The sequence below is a fragment of the Eumetopias jubatus genome, unplaced genomic scaffold (assembly GCF_037043125.1).
Source record: "Eumetopias jubatus isolate StellerSeaLion01/CBP00866 unplaced genomic scaffold, mEumJub1_p1.0 scaffold_5, whole genome shotgun sequence".
NCBI lineage: Eukaryota > Metazoa > Chordata > Mammalia > Carnivora > Otariidae > Eumetopias > Eumetopias jubatus.
In genome coordinates, this window is record NW_028274811.1 from 137215150 (window position 1) to 137232428 (window position 17279).

The following is a 17279-nucleotide window of genomic DNA, read 5'->3' on the forward strand; positions in this document are numbered from 1 at the left end:
CGATCCTGGGACTCCAGGATCATGACCTGAGCTGAAGGCAGTCGCTTAACCAACTGAGCCACCCAGGCGCCCAAACCTTTTTTGTTTTTTAAAGATTTTATTTATTTATTTGACAGAGAGAGACACAGTGAGAGAGGGAACACAAGCAGGGGGAGTGGGAGAGGGTGAAGCAGGCTTCCGGCTGAGCAGCCTGCCCGATGCGGGGCTCGATCCCAGAACCCTGGGATCATGCCCTGAGCCGAAGGCAGACACTTAACGACTGAGCCAACCAGGCGCCCGTCAAACATATTTTTTTCAAAGCAATTAAACTGGGCTTTTAATGATATTGCTTAGACATTCCAGACAAAATGTGTAACAATTGAACTAATTCTTATAAAATGACTTTGAAATCCCTAAACTCAAATATAATCTCATGGAGTCATTATTTGTGATAAAGAATTAATATGTTTTATACTTCATTATTAAAAAAATAGTAGAAGAGAGAGAAGAAAAACGCTTTATTAGGGGTTACAAAATTTAAAAACTAAATTGATCATTTTCATTATTTCAAGAAATTTTTCCCCAGAGTTGTTTTAAGCAGTAACATCAAAGTCAGGAACCTGCATTCCTGAAAACAAAAGAGTTTACAGGAGTTTAATTCTATCTTACTCCCCCTTTCTTCTCTGTCTCTTAATTTTCTCAGTAGTTTCTAAGGAGTAAGAACCATTCCCCATGGAGAGGAGAGTTTCATGGAGGTCTGAGGATGGTAATGATCTTTGTGAACCTGAGAGGCGAATGTTGTCCACAAAGCTTTGTATAACGAGGTATCTGGGGAAATTTGTGCTGTCTTCTGTTGGGTCTACTGAACCTAGCCAGTATTATCTTTGTTTGGGGTAGATGTTTTGTCTTCTGCATGTAATCATGGGGTTTCTGGAAGAATCTTCTCTCTGGGGTTCCTGCCATGGCACATAGCACTTCTTTTTTTCCCTTTTTCCTTCCTTGTTTAAAGATACTGATACATCTATTTTCATATGGTTAGTGGCAACTCTACAGCCTTGAAGTTTGACAAGTTACATCATCCTCATCAATGCTTTCATTAAACATGCCTTTTAAACTCATTACTGCTGAGGGTTTTTTTTCTAATTTTTTAAAAAATAATTATTAAAAACAAAATAAATAAATAATCTTAGGCTTATACCATGAAAAAGAAAAGATAAATTCTTTACAGCAAACACTTTTAGGCTATGCTAGGCTTGTGATCTACAGCAGGACTGCTCAGCCCGTTTATCTCATATAGTTCTCATACACCTAACTGCTAGTTTTCATACTTCCCACCCTCTGGGTCCCTGGAAAAAGGCAATGGCTAGAGATTTTATACTCATGTATGGCAAAAATATGCATCTGGACACACCTTAGGGCATGTAGGACACTGTGGGACATTACTGATGATATGAACTGATGTGTTATTTTGTAAATGCTGCAAATCTCTAGGTTAATATAGCTTTGCACATGTTTTATACAGCTCATTGGTTTGCGTTTGCTAATTAATAAAGTAGAAATGATCCTGAGGTGGAAGCAAAGGGTGGTGTTATATAGTGGGAAAGATGCCTCCTATCTCAGTACTGTCATTTTCTTCCTCAGATGAAGTGTTTTTTGACATCCGTACATTGGAATAGAGATTATACAGAAAAATCTGTATCCACATTATACCAAAAAAAAAAAAAAAATGGCCATGCAGCTGAGGCCAATACTATAAAAATCAAGGATGGAATATATATTTTTTAGCAGGCTAGCCAGGCAAGACTGGGCTTCTTACATTGACTATTATAGTAAAGAGAGATTAACAATTGTATTGAAGCTACTGTATTTTAGAGTATCTTTCTTATAGCAATGTACAAGTGTCTCACCTTGCTCAACTCATGGGGGCACCATTTTCATACAATTCATTTCCAAGTATGTCCACAACTATACTTCTTTCAACATTCCTATAATTCATAGGGAGGAAAGAAACACTTAGGGAGGATAGGGAAATGATAACGTAAATGTCTGTGATTTATGCATTCTGTTTTAGCTGTAACAAGTAACAATGAACTTACTGTAATTACAGGCTTATAATTTATTTGAATGATTTTTAATGAAATCATGAGCGATACTAAATAGCATAGTCTATACTTGGAAAGTGAACACTAGCCACCAGACAATATGGTAAACATGGTAAACAACGGCCAGGCGAGATGACAAATACAATGGGGAAAAGATAGAATTAACACTCATTCAATCAATAAAGATGGATAAAATAATATGATTAACTTTAAAACAAAAAATAACATTAATCAGATATAAAATGACATGTGTAGATATTTTATAGATTCTATAATTCCTGCTGGGTATTAAAAATATTTAATTGTACTTCTTTGTGTATAAGAATACATAATATGTTATAAAATAAATTTATATAGAGCAAAATAGGTCTGTGAGGACAGTAAACATAGATGAAGAGATGGATTGTAGAAAGAATCTTGTATTGGTCTAAGGGCATGTTATTATGACATTATATATATATATGTCTGCCTTATTAGAAGACTTAAGGCTGGGTTTTTTTGGATACGTATATAATTACCACCTCCGCCCCCCCCTCCTGCCCCCACACACACCCAGTTTGAAGGCCATAGGTCTGAGAAACCTACAAGGATATGGAACATTTTAATAGGCAATAGTCAGGTATGTTAATAACAATAAAAACAAAGTGTGTCATGAGAACCTCTACATAATACAAGGTCTACAAAGTCTCCCTGCAGGTCTGTATTCCACAAAGTTGGATTTTGAAAAGCTGAGGCAGAGTTTGAGAGCTCTTCCCCCAAATATTCTTCTCTTCTTCCTGTGTAAACAGGTTGGCTGCATTTCCACAAAACTGAGTTCTAGCTAATGTGCACCCTTTCTGGGACTGGACCATATAAATCTCTTCCTGATCCTCCAGTCATTTCCACATCTATCAGTTGAAAATGGAGAGCTCCAAGATCTTAGGGGTGGCTGGAGCGGAAAGAAAGGGGGAAGCCAAGTTCCTGAATCACCACATGGAGAAAGCCTGCCACCGACCAGGGATGGTATCATTTGAATGTTGTCAATGAAAAACAAATTTTAACATTTAATCTACTTTAACCTTGAGGACTGTTAAAGCATCCAGTGTTACCCGAGCATTTAAAGGAGCCTAATATATAACTCTCCATTTTTCCCTACTTAAATTCAGAGTGAATTGAGATATAGGCATGGGAGTAAAACAGATGGTGGTAAAATGTTTCCTTATTTATGGATAAAGCTATTTCAAGTGGTGCAGTGTAGTTTTCAGAGTTGATGTCATGAGTTTCCGGAGACGTAGTGGCAAGTGACCCTTATTCTAGTTCTGAAGTTCTGTTCTAGTTCTAAGCACACATATAAACTTCAAGGAGGATTATATTGCCTGCAGGGGCTGAGGATGATTAATAAGTCCTGATGTTTGTCTAAATGCATTGACCTATACTGTGCCCTTTAGTCAAACTGCATATTGTATAATTGTGATAAATGAAATGCACCAGGCCTAGATAAGCTAGTTCCTAGCATCTGCCTAGACATGCCTAAAAGAAGAATGGCTCAGACTGTGAGCGCGGCGGCACACTTTGACTGGGGTATGGAGCTTCCTGAGTTGTGAGGTAACCTTCAGTTTTTCAGAAGTTACGATCTGCCTTGGGGGCTCTTCAGAGAGGGATACTGGCAGCCCATCTTTGAGACATGTTCATCAGTTTGCCATGAACTCAAATGTGCTCCTTTCTTCTGCAAGTTTCAATAACTGGGTTTTATTTGATTTTCCCAGGTAATTTGCTCACTCATGTGCTTATGGAAGGCACTCTAGTCTTTCTATAAATTTGGACTTACTATTGACATTAGTAAGAACAAAAGGATATACCCAAGCAGAAATCAATCATCATGCCTTGCATTACAAGCAAATGAAACTTAAAGTCCTTTTGCGAGTTTGCAGGGTTTGGTTTGGTTTCCTATAATTCCCTAAAATGGTATGATAATTACAGTGGTGAAGCAAAATTTCTATTTGTTAAAACCATCTAAGCAAAGTAATTTTGCAGCAATAATGGGTATAGTGACTAATAAAATGATGAAATCGTTGCACTTTGTAGGATCTTTGAAGCCTTTGTCCATTTCTTAGTAGACTGTTCTTAAATAATATGCTTCTACCATTCTCACAAACTATTTGAAATTTTTTAGTTTAAATACAAGGTAGTTGACACTAGGTGCAAAATATATTTGCTAAATCAATTGTTTAATTTTTTCCCTTGAAATCAGGAATAAAATTACACACACACACTGAGAGCTCTAAACAAAAAAAAAAAAAAAACACAAACCACCAGAAAAACAGTAGGATTTGCTGTGGGATAAAAGCTCTAAATGGCACTGCATCCAGACTTTCTGCAAGGCTCTGCAGAATTTTATGCATTATTCAATCCATTAAAAAAAACACCTTAGAATAAAAAGCAAACACAATAGAAACTAAATGAGATAGTTGCAAAGAACATCAAAAATAGTAATTTAAGCTCCCAGATGATAGCAAGCTTGTTCAGAGTCTAATTTTGGTTCTTTGGGCTCTCTTTAGAATCTAATTCAGTTTATATATGCATATGTCTGTAGGGAGTAAGGGATAGAATTAATTATCCCAAACACTGGGCACCCACTCCTCTAATATTACTCATGTTAACACACAAATCTGTTCTCTTCATTACTATTATACTGCATTCAAATTACAACACAATTAGAGATCATTAACTCTCTCCTTTATAATCAGCAATTTTCACAGGCCTCAGATAGACATGCACCTCTAATATATTCCTATTCATCTTATACTTTCATTTACCAGAATGTCAAAACAACCTTTTATTTATTTATTTTTTACATCATTGTTATTTGTTTTAGTTTTTGCAAGCTGGCTGGTAGAAGACAATTATTTTTCCTAAATGTGTCTTCCCCTCAATCTTGTTATATACGAAAAAAAAAAAAAAGAGAGAAACAGAAGAAGAAAGAAAAAAAAACCACTGTAAAAATCAGATACTTTTGTTCTGTAACTTATATTTTATGCACAAAATGTTTATTTATGTATTCCAAAATATCACACTGAGGATGAAGACATGCTCACTTATTATTTCTTCTGCATTTTATAAGGGAAATGTGTAGAGAACAGATTTTTCCTGAGGTATTATACTCATGCACTTTAGAGATTAAGAACACTTAGTCTGCCAAACAATTGCTGTTTACAAAAATATGTTTTATCGATTACCTGAATTCAGTTAAAGTCTCTTTCAACTTATGTGGTTGTAAATTTGTATATTTACATTTTGTGGTAATGTGTTTAATCTGGTGCTACAATTCTAGTGTCCAATAGGTTTTATTCTGTTTCAATTTATTTCTTTTATGATTTGCCATAATGTGCTTATGGAAGGCACTCTGAGTCATGAAAATGAAATTATAAGCAGGCTAGCACATAACTATTTTTTGAATTAGAAACTTCCTGAGTTTTAGGAGACTGTGTTCTCTTTCTCTTCTACTCACCCAACTACAAGAACATAGAGGGCACTCATCGTTGGGCATGGAAAGGCAGTTAAGCGAAGGATGGCCCCATTTTCTGTCTCATGCAGGGAATATGCTCTGTCTGGTCTCTCAGTCACATGAATTCTCCTCTCTAATCTACTTTGCACAAGGTAGCCAGAGCACTCGTTCACAAACACACATCTGAACATCTCAACTCCCTGCTCAAAAGAATCACTTTCAGTTGTCATGAGCACATTGTTTTGAACAGAATATAGGATCAAAAATAATCTGCTGAACATCGAATACCCCCAGGTTAAAGTACAAGCTTTAATCTATCTTCACTTACCAGTGTTCGGTGACCTTTTAGCTTCATTACTGAATATCACCCACCCTCACAGAGATGACATTAGGCCTTTTCCACAATACTTAGCAGGAGAAGACAGGAAGAGATGAGATAATTGCTTCAGCATTTAAATGTCTCAGCTCAGAAGGGACACATGTCACTTCTGCTTTTATGTCATTGCCCAGTACAAGACACATGGCTGCGCAACTACAAGGCAGATGGGGTGATGGAAGTGCCCAATACCAGGGAACACCAATACTATGTGTTACAGTGGCTGAAACTTCATAAAAATACTTGATGATTAATAATAGGGACTCATCTGACTGCAAGAAACAGACACAAATATTTCGGCAAAGAGGAATTAACAAGTATTTTTTGCAAAATCTTAAGAAAGTCAGGGGTACTGCTTGGCTTTATGTTTCATGAGAGGTGGACTTCTCATTTTTAGATGCGTTTTCTACTGATTTCTAATCTCCGCCTCCCCAGGATCTCTGTCTTATCCTCACACCGGCCTCTGCCACAGCAATAGAGGCAGAATTGTTGCCACATTCAAGTTTCATGTTCTATTTTTCTAATTGAAGCTTATTGTCTCTCTGTTCCAAGTTCAAGTGTATAACTGAAGGACTCTGCTTCCCAGTTTAGCCTCGCAGACCTAATACATCTATGCGATTTGGTATAATATGATCGATGAAGCTTGAACGAAGAATGATTCTTTGGACCAATCGCCACGTCCAGGAAGCAGAGATTAAGCACTATGTGATGTGACTAAAATCCTTAGTCCTGGAATCCTGGATTTCCTGGAATTCCACACCTGGAACTCTGAGGCAGTTTCTGTCCTAGAACAGGAAACTAAATATATAAATGGTCACTGGCCATCCCATAGGTAAAAATAGAACACTGACCACAACTGCAGCAACCTGTTTGAACCACAGCTTCTGTAGCATTTGGTCCCAGACGGTAAGGAATTGCTTGATAACTAACAGCTTCCCTGATTTTTGCCACCTAGCTCCAATTTAGGACCAACCACAAAACGCCAATTATATGCCCTAACTGATCATACAGAATACTTCACTTCTGGTTAGCCCACCTTCTCTCTCCCTGTGCCAACAGTCTCCAATCAGGACATACAGGAAGCTTTCCATTTTTTCTATCACGAATCTTGTCTTTTAGTCTCTGCCAAATGCAAATAATGGTTTGCTGATTTCATGGCTGCATCAAGATCTGATCAATACACTTTGCTTGATATCATTTGGGAGGTTTTGGATTATTTTTACATTATTAAGGAGAACAACCTTTACACTAAATGCACCTAATTATGCAATGCCTTTGTTTTTTATGTAAGTAAACATTGTTTTGGTCCCTATTACTAAAAAATGCCCTCTTTGACTTGAAACCTTGGATTGTTGCTAAATTAGTAGAAACTTCTGCCTTCCTCATTCATTTTCCTTTTCTCATTTGTGTACTATCTTACAGATTCCCTATATGATAGAAACATTATTCTCCAAAGTAACACAGTGTATTTAAACCCATGGTATTACCACTTATGATGTTCTTTTGTGATCTGTATGTCATATTATTAGCAAAATTATGTTACTCTTAACCTGATATTGGTTTCTCCCTCCAGGATGAATTATAACCACATATTTCCCTGATAGTTATTTAAACTCTCTTCTTCTCCAGACCCAGGTGACTTGAATGGCATACCTTTAATTAATCCTGATTTCATATTATCTGTTGACAGTTTCTACCTTGGGTGGTGAGGGGAAGATAAACTTGCTTTGGATATGCTATTACTTCTGAACACTCAGTTGCCTGGATAGTTGAATTATTTCATGTGATTGGAACATGCAGCTTAGCCTGAGGCAGGAGAGAGAGAGAGAGAGAGAGAGAGAGAGAGAAGTGGACTTTTACATAGTACTAGAATAGTATTAGTATACAGATAAATATTAGTTGTTGATTTTATAATGCAGGCTCTTCATTTTTTACTCTATAGTGACAGATAATTTTTTTAATTAAGAATGTACTTGATTCTTTAAGAATTATGTTATTAAGTTAAAAACACACTAGTTAAAAACACACTATTAAAATAGAAATAGAATCTAAGGTTAATACTCTTGCATATTTCCTGCAGGAAATGCTGCCCTTTGCAGAATGGTTCCCAAGTAAATAAAATGCCCCCTTACTAGTCAGGGTTTTTTTCCTTTATGTAAAGTTACTTATCCAAACGAATTATAAGAATACAAATATTCTTACCTACTTGTAAAGCATTAAACAGTACTGTGAAATTATTTACCTGTTACAATTTATATGACAGTTCAATGGTTGCTAACTGAGGATGCCTAAATTCATATAAGAATTTTTAGCAACTGCGCTACATAGATGTAACTAAAATACTAACGATGACTTGGAATCAATGTTACTAAAATATCAGTTGCTTAATTGGCAACCTCTGTCACTACCATAGCTCTGGTAAGTCTGTAGGGTGGGGGAAACCTTTAAACCAACATCTCAGGCCCTTTTAAACACTTACAAATGAACATTATACAAACACCTTAATCCCAATGATAATATATCCCTATATTTTTGTAAATGACTAGCTGAAGAACATAGAAGGGAAGAAGGAAAATTTTTTCTACCTCCACAAGCCCTATCATGTGGTGGAAAAACTCTTTTCATAAGCAAATCCTTTCAATGATTTTCATGGTTGTCCTCTTTTCTGAAGTGTGATTATCCTTATAGTCAGGAAGTATAGAAAATGTAAAGAAATCAAATTGTGTGTTCAAACAAATGTTATCTGACCCTTCAGAAAAATGTTGTCTTCCTTGGGCTATGGTGCTTCTGTTATGTGCTTTTTTTTCGCTGTGAGTTTTTCCTCATGAAGTTGTTTCTGGGTGACCTATAACCAGTTCATCAGCACTGCGTTTAGTTTCTAAAATGCAGCCAGAGATTGATATAACGATCTCTTAATGGAACTATCTACATAGCTGTCTTAGAGTTAGAATTCAGGATTGAGATGGTTGTTATAGGGACACTTCAAAACCGATTCAGCTGAATTTTAAAATGAATTTGGAGATTATACTTTACAGAAAGGAAAACTGGTTCGGTTGATTTGCCACTTATGTTCCTAATTTCAATCTGAAGTCTGCTAACCCCTAGGATGAAGGGAAGATGATTTTGGCCAGGCAGGTAATATTAACCGGTTTTCAAGTGTCAAATTTGAACACCCATGTCCTAATTTTTCTGCTTCCTTTTTCCATTCTTCCTTTCAAAGCATCTTTCTCCCACAAGGTTTTTCTTGTTTTATTTTTCAAAAGAGAAGTGTATCTCTAACTTCTTCAACTTTACTTTGATATTTTGCCCTTGGATGTTGAAATCTCCAGGATGCAAAACAAAGGGGGGATTCAAAACATTCATCTCCACTATAAAAGCGTGGTGCCTGGGTGGCTCAGTTGGTTAACTGTCTGACTTTTGATTTCAACTCAGGTCTTGATCTCAGGGTTGTGAGACCGAGCACCGCATCAGGTTTGGTGCTCACTGCGGAATCTGCTTGAGGATTCTCTCTCTCCCTCTGCCCCTTCCCCTGTTCATACTCTCTCTCCCTCTCTGTCTCTCCCTCTCCTCTCTCTCTCAAAACAAATAAATACATTTTTTTTAAAAAAAGCAGATGGTTCTAATGACCAGGAACCACACCTTTTACAAGTAATATTTTTTAGATTTTTACATTAAATTCTTTCAAAATCTTGAAGAAATAACTAATTGAGGTATCAATGGACACATGACTATAAATTAGTTTGTATGTTATATCACTGTAATTTTTGTTATAACTTTGAAGGAGTTCACAGAATTGAGTAATATTGTCATAATAAAGCTCCTCTATTCCTATCTACTTATTTCTGAGAATAAGATTTCTCAGAGCTTAAATCTGTAAAAATGAGAATACAGGAATAAGTATAATGCTGAACCAGTCACATTCTAGCAAAAAGCAAGATTCATCTATGCGAGATGTGAATTTACAAGGGAAACATTTATTAAGAGATTAATTTTCCCAAAAATGTTTTTAAAATTAATTGTACTTCAAAATCTGCCATGTGTTTATAATTGGGGTTCAAGTTTTTAACAAATAATTAAATTAATAAGCCAAAAGAAAAAAAAAACACATAAAACCGTATGGCAACAGAAAATTGAAATTATGAATTATCTTATTATCCTTGTTATCAATACAGGGCTTTCAAGCACTAAAAAAATCAATCAATTGGTAAGCATTTTGTAGAGAAAGTGAAATGCCATGAACTGTGGAGCTGATTGCTTTTGAATGGCCCATGAAGGCCTGAGTGGTGGCAATCTCGGGGATGGCAGCAATAGATCAGAAACAAAAAGTTCTTCTTCTGTGTCTCTGAATTACAAAACTTCCAGGGTTTGGGCGCCTGGGTGGCTCAGTCATTAAGCATCTGCCTTCGGCTCAGGTCATGATCCCAGGGTCTTGGGATCGAGCCCCGCATCGGGCTCCCCGCTCGGCGGGAAACCTGCTTCTCCCTCTCCCACTCACCCTGCTTGTGTTCCTGCTCTCGCTGTGTCTCTCTCTGTCAAATAAATAAATAAAATCTTAAAAAAAAAAAACTTCCAGAGTTTTTATAATGCTGAAAGAAGGGAAAGGGACTTTTAAAATAACAGGTATTTAATTACTTCACAAATTAATTTAGGTAGGGGCGGAGCCCCATTTAATTTTATTTAGAAAAGTAAGAAAATGTGGCCTTTTGCTCCTGAGCACTGTGAAGAAACTTTGCACCTTTAACACTAGAGATGCCAGTTTTTCCATGTCCTGGGGATAGTGATAGACTTCCTACCTGTTGATGGATCATAGGCATCGCCTTCATCACTATCCCTAATGAGTCAATAGGAAGACTGTTAGGTGGTGAGGAAGGACCACCCCTTGTAGAGGGCAGGGGTTAGAATCCATGTGTGAAGATATTATCACTGAAGATATTATCTTCCTGACATCTTTTTCTGAGAGCCCTTTCTCTCTGAAACTTCACTTGCTTTCATAAATGGTTAAATGGACAGTAATTTTACAAGTGCCCTCCTTCTAGTCTTTTCAGTTGAAAAGCTTTGAAAGTAGTCTGAACAGTCATTGTGGAATTTTATGTTTTCTTAATAGAAATATTTCCTTGCATGAAATTTTAAATGTCTTTTTTTTTTTTAAGATTTTACTTATTTATTTGACAGAGAGAGAGACACAGTGAGAGATAGAACAGGAACAGGGGGAATGGGAGATGGAGAGGTAGGCTTCCCGCTGAGCAGGGACGCCAACCTGAGCCAAAGGCAGACGCTTAACGACTGAGCCACCCAGGCACCCCCTTAAGTGTCTTTTTAAACAAAAACTGAAAAGCATTGTCTGTAGTTCTGTATTTCTAACAATTATCTATGGAGAGCATTTGAAGGTAGCGTGCTCGTCCTGTGTTTATTTTTATTTATTTTAGCTGTCTGGAAGGATAGAATGTCATTTTCAGGAAGTGAAAAATTGGATATTGATTTGTACTACTGTTGTATAAATGCGTTAGTTTTCAATTAGCTGTAATTGTGCCCTTGGTAAACCTCACTGGATACTATACTGCCAGTGAACGAAGCTTCAGTGCTTTAGATCCCGGGAAAAGCAATGTGGTATCGTACCAAGAACAAGAACTTTGAATATGAAGAGTACCAGATTTGAATCCTGATTCCTTCATCTTTTTATGTTGTTTTGTTTTTATTTTTTATTTAAATTCAATTAATTAACATATAATATATTATTAGTCTCAGAGGTAGAGGTCATTGATTCATCAGTCTTATACAATACCCAGTGCTCATTACATCAAGTGTCCTTTTTTTGTTTGTTTGTTTGTTTTTTAAAGATTTTATTTATTTGTTCATGAGAGACAGAGGGAGAGAGAGAGAAGCAGAGGGAGAAGCAGGCTCCCAAGGAGCAGGGAGCCTGATGTGGGACTCGATCCCAGGACCCTGGGATCATGACCTGAGCCGAAGGCAGACGCTTAACCATCCGAGCCACCCAGGCGCCCTCAAGTGTCCTTCTTAGTGCCCATCACCCAGTTACTCCATCCCTCCAACCCCTCCCCTCCAGCAACTCTCAGTTTGTTTCCTATGATTAAGAGTCTCTTATGGTTTGTCTCCCTCTCTGATTTCATCTTGTTTTATTTTTTCTTCTATCACCTTTTTTTAACCATTTACTTTAGATATTCGGTTAATTGTCATGTAATTGACACTTCATAATTTAAAAAAATCAAACATTGCTCATTTGTGAAGATTAGATAATTTATATTTATATAGACACATATTTGTATTATATTATTAATTTATATATCCTGGCACTAGATCATCAAAGGGGTGGGAATCAATATTAAAATGTAATAGTTTTGAAATTTAATCATTATTTTTTTTAAGATTTATTTATTTTACTTTTGAGAGAAAGAGCATGCACAAGTGGGGACAGAGGCAGAGGGAGAGAAATCCTCAAGCCGACTCCCCACTGAGCCCAGAGCCCAACAGGGGGCTTGATCCCAGGATCCTGAAATCATGGCCAGAGCTGAAATCAAGAGTTGACGCTCAACTAACTGAGCCACAGGAGACCTGAAATTTAATTATTTTGTAATAATAATAGATTGACAAAAAATAAATTCTTTCACATTATAAGGAATAGTATAATAGAAAAGAACTTAGAAAATTCACAGAGTTCTCTGCTTCCTTTCTTTGTTCTTGTCCTTGTCTCTTTTAAATAACTGAGTTGAATTTCTTCAAATTATTTTTGATTCTAACATATTGGTATTCCTCATCACAGGAATCAATTTATTCTTAATCTCATGAGATGTGTTTTCTTTGATGGGAAATCTAAGAAAATATGTATTAGAGTTCTAATTCTTCCTTACAGTATAGGTCTTCTTTATTCTGAGTGACATTTACAAACCTTCCTCTTCTTCTTTTAAATTTGTGTAGATTTACTACTCTTAGGTATTAGATATTAGTAAAATGATACCACAGAAAGGGCACTATCATATTACACCAAACTCTCTATAATGGTAACCTTTTAAAACAGGAACATTAATGTTATCCCTTATTCTTTTTTTTCCTTTTTGTTAAAGTTTTTATTTAAATTCCAGTTAGTTAACATACAGGTGTAATATTAGTTTCAGGTGTACAATATAGTGATTCAACACTTCCATACAACACCCCATGCTCAGCATAACAAGTGCCCTCCTTAATATCCATCACCCATTTAACCCATTCCCCCACCCACCTTCCCTCTGGTAACCATCAGTTTGTTATATATAATTTAGCGTCTGTTTCTTGGTTTGCCTCTCGATCTCTCTTTCTTTTTCCCCTTTGCTTGTTTATTTTCTTTCTTAAATTGCACATATGAGTGAAATCATATGAAATGTGTCTTCCAATGACTGACTTATTTCACTTAGCATAACACTCTAGCTCCATCCATGTCCTTGCAAATGGCAAGATTTCATTCTTTTTGATGGCTGAGTAATATGTGTGTGTGTGTGTGTGTGTGTGTGTGTGTGTGTGTGTGTGTGTGTGTGTGTGTCTTTGTTATCCATTTATCAATCAATGGACGCAGGGGTGTTTCCATAATTTGGCTATTGTAGATAAAGCTGTTATAAACATGGGGGCCATGTATCTCTTTGAATTAGTATTTTTGTATTCTTTGGGTAAATACCTCCCAGTGCAGTTGCAAGATGGGTATTCTTTATTTTAAATGTGTTTTGGCATCTTTTATGTTCACCTACTTTGAGTGAGTGGATTACCTGAGCAGGTGTCAGTGTAGAATGTCCATATCCTTACTGCTCCGGGTTAACAGTGTGGTTTCCTTTGCGAAATAGGCAGTTTTCCAACCAAAAAAAGAGTGCATTTTAATTCTATATACTTTACCAGTATTCCTTCGAGCTTGAAAACACAGTATGAAATTCTGAGTGCCTTTCTAGGTGTGGTTGTTCAGGGATCAACTCCAGACTAAGTAGAGAAATTGATGTACTAAGTTATAGTCACAGATGTTGACTTTAGGTCTGATTAAAATTAAAATTATACATCTTCATAATTCTAAAGTTCTAGGAAAATAGAGCAGAATTTCAGAAACAGAGATACAGATATAGACAGCAATATCATCTTGTAAAATAAATGCTGTCATTTAGTTAATGTGCTTGTCATTACCTAGTGCTAAATATGTTTCAGAAGTTAAAATTGTAAATGTTGCTTTTTTAACTTTACACGTTCCTTCTTCCAACACACAGGGACGTGCGCACACACACACACACAATTATGTGGTTGCTATGGTAAAATGAGTTCCCTGAAAAAAAAGTTTGCTTCAGTTTGGTATAATCAAATTTATTATACTTTCAACAAGCTTTGTGCTTCTGAGCAGATAAGTTTTAACTCATGTGGGGATGATTGTTATTCAGCTGACATACAAAAAAGTCCAGCATAAAGGCCTTTTTGTATTTTTGTATTTCTTCAGTAACACTTATGAGATCCTTGCCAAATGCAAAGAAATCTTTTCTATGTTGCTAAATGTTGTTTTAACATTTGAAGATGTTTATCCTGCATCTTTATAATTTACCAAAAGTTGTTTAAACTTAAATTACCTTCTACTTGGCTAATGTTCTTTGAATTCAGCTATAAAGCTATCTTCATAATTTCATAGCCTACCTTATTATTAAAATGGAAATTGAAATTAAAATCTAAATAGCCTAATTTTGTATGTTGATATTTAAAAAAATAATCAACAAATTTCTCTGTAATTTGAAAAATGCATTTAAAAAAAGCTTATATCGTTGTAATTAACCCTATAAATTCCTGTGGCTGATAATATGTGGGTTGATGGAAAGATATAGTTCAGAAATAAGCAACACTTTAGCTTTTAAAATGAACCTATTTGAAAAATAAAATAATAATAATAAATATAATTATGTCTCTTACTATGTCAATGAAATTTTAATTTTGTAACAATTTATTAAATTTTGAGTAGATTCTATGCTAGGAATAGAAATTAAAACTGTATTTTCTCAAGGAAATGCATGATTTATTGTAGTGTTTTTGAATATATAAAACATTCACACCACCTATACTAATATTTATTTAGTATTTTAATGAGTGGGCGCCTGGGTGCCTCAGTCGGTTGGGCGCCTGACTTCGGATTGGGTCGTGGTTCCGGGGTCCTGAGATTGAGCCCCGTGTCAGGCTCCCTGCTTGGTGGGAAGCCTGCTTCTGTCTCCCACTCCCCCTGCTTGTGTTCCCTTTCTTGCTGTGTCTCTCTCTGTCAAATAAATAAATAAAATATTTTTAAAAAAAAGTATCAATGAAATGTAATAAGGAAGTTTAAGTTTTACTAAATAGAAGTAAACATAAAAATAAACCATAGTTTTTAATTTATACGTGTACAGCTAGTTACTGAAGTTCTACAGAATCATATCACATATGGGAATTGGCTTTTAAATTTGACTAATAAATAAAGAGTTGTCAAAATCCCTCTCCTCTTAAACTCTCTTTGAAAAAAAATCTCTTTGGAATATTCCTCATAAGAAATTTCTGTGCTGTTTGTAATATGTCTATTAATTTTTTTCCTTCTATGTTAGAATATTTTTTCTTTAGATAAGCATCAGTTGAGCAGTTGTTTTGCTTAGAGTCAACATTCCACTAAAAATCATGTGCTGCTAACCACAGAATCACACTCGGAAAGATAAGATGCTAATATAACAAAAGCCAGAGTGAATTTTAGACCAACTGAGTGAGCGTCAGGTATAGGTGGCCCTCTTCACCTATTTTATGTTCCTTTCTGAGAGGAGACAGGATATGAATTTATAATTTATATTTTATTTTTCCTTCCTTTTTTTTGTCTTTTTTGACTGAGTGACTTATATTTCAATTTCTCTAGGTTAAAAATACATATACATATATATGCTCATATATATGTATATGCATATATATAAGACTCCATTATAAAATGAATTTTTCTATTCACAAAACAAATAACTGATAATATGTTTCTTAACAAAAATATTGAAAATATTATCAATCAATGTGGTTTAGGTTAACATGTGTACAAGTTTGTATAAAAATTAAAAAATATATTATTTTAATGTACTAATTTTTGTATAAATTTAGAAAAAGTAAAGATAATCTTTCACCAACTGAGTTGGCAATAATCGAGAATATATTTCTAAATCAAATGCAATATATATCTTGTTCAAAATGTTTTCTTTGAAGTTAAAGTGAAATTGTAAAATGTCTTCTGACTATATTATATGATTTCTCAATGTCTGCCATATGATGCAAAATATTTTTTTTATATCTGCTCATCATTACTATCTTTTTTGGAAAAAATATTTACTTATATCTTTTATAATTTTTAAGATAGCTTTAGTGTGATATTCAAATGAATTAGTAAGGGTTTTTTCAAATAATATAAAGGATTTTGCTTTTTCTTAGTTGTTGACCAAATCAGTGGGTTTAGAAATCTGTGGGAGACATACTCTAAAGACAGCCACCAACCTTTCCTTCCTATCCTGTGTTTACATGCAAGTGTATTTAATCAAAAACTAGAGTCGGTTTCACTTCCTCTTAAAGCTGGTCTGGCCTTGGTATGTGTTTTGTTTGGCAGAATGCAAGGTACTGATGCTGTGCAAGTTTCAGATCTGGTTTTTTCTTTGTTTATTTATTTATTTTAATTGAAATATATTTGATATATAACACTGTATAAATTTAAAGTGTACAACATGTTATTTTGGGACATTTATATATTGTAAGACTCTTGTAGCAAGAGTTAACACCTCTATCACGTCACATAATTATCATTTCTTTTTTGTGGTAAGAATAATTAAGATCTAGTCTCTCTTATCAAGTTTGATAATTATAATGCAATGTTGTTGTTTATATTCACTTTACTCTGTATTAGATCTCTGGGACTTATTTATCTACCAGTTGTAAGTTTGTGCCCTTAATGTTATTTCAGGTCTGGTAGTTGAAGCGTAAGAAGCCCAGCAGTTTCTGGGGAAAGCCACCTACCATGTGGGAAATCCCACATTCCCAAGACTACCACGTTGTGAGGAAGCTCAATCAAGCTACAAAGGGCTGTAACATGGAACAGAACTGAGGAACCTAGACAGCAGTGAGAACTGAGACTCTCACTTAGGCCCCAGTTAGGTCTTGAGACCTCAACTGACCACAGCCATTTTAGCTACCCCAACCAAGATCTCAGATACTATAGAGAAGACATAGCCATTGCTGCCCTACCCTATCTGGATTCTTATCCAAAATGTCTGGGGACTACAATAGTTGTTCTTTGGGGGTAGGTCATTATGCAGCCATAGATAAGTGTAACATAGTCTTATTCTGAAGG